Source organism: Muntiacus reevesi, chromosome 7 (assembly GCF_963930625.1).
Source record: "Muntiacus reevesi chromosome 7, mMunRee1.1, whole genome shotgun sequence".
NCBI classification, from domain to species: domain Eukaryota; kingdom Metazoa; phylum Chordata; class Mammalia; order Artiodactyla; family Cervidae; genus Muntiacus; species Muntiacus reevesi.
The window spans coordinates 88,915,293-88,920,146 of NC_089255.1; the positions used below are offsets into that span (position 1 = coordinate 88,915,293).

The following is a 4,854-nucleotide window of genomic DNA, read 5'->3' on the forward strand; positions in this document are numbered from 1 at the left end:
ATCTTGCCAACCCAGGAATCGAATCCAGATCTCCTGCATTGCAGGTGGATTCTTTACCATCTGATCCACCTGCATAAAGTTACATGAAACAGGGTGACAATACACAGCCTTGACATACTCCTTTCCCAACTCTGAACCAGTCCATTGTTCCATGTCCGGTTCTAACCGTTGCTTCTTGACCAGCATACAGGCTTCGCAGGAGGCAGATAAGGTAGTCTGGTATTCCTATCTCTTGAGGAAATTTCCACAGGTAAGCTCCAACATTACCTCCTCCAAGAAGGCTTCCCCAACCACATTTTCTGGAGTAGTTCCCATTCCGCTGGCCACTCTATTTTATCATCTTTCTTTGATTTCAGTTGCACTTACTATTTTCCAATATTATCTTGTCCATTCATTCGTTAATTTAATTTTTAAAGTTTTCTTATTAATCATGTCTTTCCCAACTAGGATGTAAGCTCCCAGAAGGCAAGGACTTGGTCTGTTGTGTTCCTTGTTAAATCCTTAGCACTTAACAGTGCCTGTAATGTTGTACACACTCAATAAACTGGATACACTGAGTGAGTGAATAAACGAACGAATGACAGAAATTTCATCTATTTTTGCTTGAAGTCATTTTCCTTGTTCTGTGTGGTCTTTATTCAATAATGGTGCATTCCCCACCACTCCTGGGTAGAGGTGGACATGTGACCAACTTGGGTTAATTATGGACCTGCATTCTTTCAGATACAGTGATTAGTCCAGGATTGGGTATATGGTCCAAGCCAGGCCAATTGGTACAGTTCTCTAAATTTTAAAAAATATGAAGTTAAGAGATGTATCCCTTTATTAGCTCACAAGCTTTAAGAAATTATATACAGGGCAACTGGTGGCCACCATCTTCCTTTGACATAGTCTGTCAAGAGTAGATCAAAATGAGATTAAAATTTAAGGTTAAATTGGACCACGAGATGAAGCTAGAGAGAATGCCTTTATAACATTAGTTAAGCTTCTACTTCCAGTCTTGCTTCAAAAGCCTGGTATCCCAATTCCGTGAGTCACTACATTTCTGCTTTTGCTTAAGCCAGGTTTTCGCACCTTGTGATTCTGAAAGAGTCCCGACAATGAGTCGGTGCTTACACAGTCACTTCTAAGGCCTCCACTCCTCTGTTACAAATGAAACAATAAAGCACCAGCATGCGGCAGTCATGGCATGTGGCCCATCGTCCTGGAGTGCTGTGTAAAATCTGAGCTCAAGAGAAGGCCACCACAAGTCTATGTCCCCACTTCAGAGAAGCTGCATGCTAAGTGAGAGGTCACACAGTTTTCCCTCCCTCTCACCGCTCAGGAAGCAACAGAGAGCAAGGCCTACTTACGGTCAGAGGAGGGTGACTTTCCCTCCCACCCCATACTTGCCCTGAGGGCGTCCTTTGCCTCAGGTCTGGCCATTGATAGCAGTGGGAATGGCGGTGACCCTCTTTCCATTTCCCCCACACCCCTTTCCTACTGGCCAAAGCCCAGATGAGAGGCAAACCAAGATCCTATGCCTAAAGTAGTAGTTGGATTATCCATGCTACTCCTCTATAAGGGGACAAAAGCAGTGACATCAATGGGTTGATAGTGCCTGGGTGGTTATGAAACAGTACCTTTCCTGCCAAGGTCAGAGCCTGAGCCACTCACACTGGCTTTAAAGCTCATCAAAAAACTCTAGGCAAAAGGCAGTAAACAGCAGACAACAGAGGCAAGGCCCTCATCTCACTATGCTCAGTGTCTGACCAGGCCACTTAACTTTTCAATCTAGTTCTCCTCATTCTTAAACATATTTATAACCTGGCAGGGATCGGTTCCTTTTCCTGAAGACTTCCAGCATGAAAACAGCATTTCCCTCCACACAGCTCTCACCTCTCCCTGTTAGTCCCCTTAAGTGGGGTGCTACAGTCGTCAGAGATGTTTATCAGTTTTCACAAATCAATAGCCAGACACAAAATAAAAGATAATTCTGTTGTGATTATGTAACTATTACTCACTTAATACTGTTGTATCATGATTGGTCAACAAAAAAACAACAAAATTCTATATCACCCAAACTACCATTTAATTGAAAAAACCTGTAATCACTTCTTAAAGTCCAGATGCATATCAGAATTATCTTAGAATATTTTGAAAAATACACAGGCCCAGGTATTGCTTTTTTTCTCTTCAGAGATCCAGGTATGTTACTAACGAGCAGTCATGTTTGAAACCAACTGGACTATATGATGATCTTTTACTTTTACCTAGTATGTTTCACATTTTCTATTTCATATTGAGCACTCCCATTTCATTTAGTTTATGTTTTCCAGTTTCTCCATCTCTTTTTTTTTTTTTGATGGTATTTCTCAAGCCTTTATCAAGTGTAGTAGAAAAGCTTTTGTATACATATTTTGTGAAAATATGTATAACATATATTTTAGAAAATTCATGAATTTTGGTCTAACTAAAAAATGTATGACATTTTGATGCCACTTGTCTGACTTAGTATGAACAGAATGCTAGATTTCTAACTAAAAAAAAATAGATATGCAACAAGAAATAAAGGGTTACTGTATAGCACAGGGAACTATAGTCAATATTTGTAATAACCTATAATGGATTTGTTTCTGTACAGTTCTTCTGTGTATTCTTGCCACCTCTTCTTTTTTTTTTTTTTTTCTTTTATAACTGAGATTTTATTGGTTGTTTTGAGGATCACTACACAGACATTTCAATTTGTACACAATTCTTCACATACGTACCAGAAATCTAAAATATCATGTAGTTGTGATTCTTAACAGTTATTCCAGTGACTTTCCAGCTTAAAATTTGGAGCAAACTTTTCTTAACAGGATATCAAGTACCAATATCTTCAAATATTGATATGTTGTTACATAAGTCCCACTGATTCACAATTTAATATCATATACACTACATACCCAAACTGTCAATCGTTCACAGCACATTAACCAAGTTACTAGGAAAATTGGACTACCACGACCAAAGATGTTATAGTATAGTGCACAAAATTCTGACCAGGAGAGCCAAGATCAAAAAGTGGTTTGCTGTAGGAAATAATTCTACCAAAACAATATGGGAAGAGAACTAATTTAAAGTGTTCAAGACATTAAATGCACAACTGACTCCAAACTGCCATTTAGTATGCTTTTGTATTATAGGATATAAAAGCTACCCCCCATCTATGGAATGTTAAGCTGACACCCAAGACAATCAAAGCCTCCCATATCCAATATCCCACTATTTTCTGGTTGTACCAAAAAATAAACAACCAGCAAATGATTTCACCTCTTAAAAAAAAGCATTTACACTTAAAAAATGGGATGAGGTGGGATTCCCTCCTTTTTAAAAATGTTTCTAGAGCTACTAAAAAACTTGCATTTACAAAATAGTTGATAAAAATATTCCTCTGGATTGTACAAGAAGGGAAACAGGGACCACTGACAGGACTGAGTGTGTGGTTATTAATCAGACTTGGCTTCTTTCTCTTCTGCTTCATCAGAGGCTGGGCTCTCCTCGTTTTTAGTCTCTCCATTTTCTGCAGGCAAGTCTTCTTTAGTCTCGTGGTTGGCCATTTCCGCCTGTTTTCCCTTCGCTCCTCTTTTCCCTTTTGTTTGCACTTTTTTGCCTGAAGATTTATCCTTTCCCGCCGCCTTTTTTGGCTTCGTTTCCACTTTTGCAGGAGCCGGTTTAGCTGACAACCTCGCCGATCTCCTCTTGGGCTCCTCCTTCGCCGCCCCCTCGGCGGAGCTGACCTTCCTCTTGGGCATCGTGGCGGCGGGGCGGGCGAGAGCCGGGTGCCCGAGGGCCGGGGCGCGCCGAGAGCCTTCGCGAGGCTGAGTAGGCGGACCGCTGCCGCTCCTCCCGCCGCCCGAGCTGCTGGGACCCGCGGCGGGGGTCTTGCCACCTCTTCTTAATATCTTCTGCTTCTGTTAGGTCCATACCATTTCTGTCCTTTATCGAACCCATCTTTGCATGAAATGTTCCCTTGGTATCTCTAATTTTCTTAAGAGATCTCTAGTCTTTCCCATTCTGTTGTTTTCCTCTGTTTCTTAGCACTGATCGCTGAGGAAGGCCTTCTTAACTCTCCTGGCTATTCTTTGGAACTCTGCATTCAAATGGGAATATCTTTCCTTTCCTCCTTTGCTTTTCACTTCTCTTCATTTCACAGCTATTTGTAAGGCCTCCTCAGACAGCCATTTTGCGTTTTTGCATTTCTTTTCCATGGCGATGGTCTTGATCCCTGTCTCCTGTACAATGTCATGAACCTCCGTCCATACTTCATCAGGCACTCTATCAGATCTAATCCCTTAAATCCATTTCTCACCTCCACTGTATAGTCATAAGGGATTTGACTTAGGTCATACCTGAATGGTCTAGTGGTTTTCCCTACTTTCTTCAGTTTAAGTCTAAATTTGGCAATAAGGAGTTCATGATCTGAGCCAGTCAGCTCCTGGTCTTGTTTTTGCTGACTGCATAGAGCTTCTCCATCTTTGGCTGCAAAGAATATAATCAATCTGATTTCAGTGTCGATCATCTGGTGATGCCCATGTGTAGAGTCTTCTCTTGTGTTGTTGTGAAGAGGGTGTTTGCTATGACCAGTGCGTTCTCTTGGCAAAACTCTATTAGCCTTTGCCCTGCTTCATTCTGTACTCCAAGGCCAAATTTGCCTGTTACTACAGCTGTTTCTTGGCTTCCTACTTTTGCATTCCAGTCCCCTCTAATAAGGACATCTTTTTTGGGTGTTAGTTCTAAAAGGTCTTGTAGGTCTTCATAGAACTGTTCAACTTCGGCTTCTTAAGCATTACTGGTTGGGGCACAGGCTTGGATTACCGTGATATTGAATGG

The 4,854-nt window shown here is 41.3% G+C and overlaps 1 pseudogene; it reads right to left on the bottom strand.

Annotated features, from left to right (window-relative positions):
- Positions 1-3,070: 3,070 nt before the first annotated feature.
- On the bottom strand, positions 3,071-3,899 carry LOC136171874 (non-histone chromosomal protein HMG-14 pseudogene; annotated as a pseudogene).
- Positions 3,900-4,854: the final 955 nt, after the last annotated feature.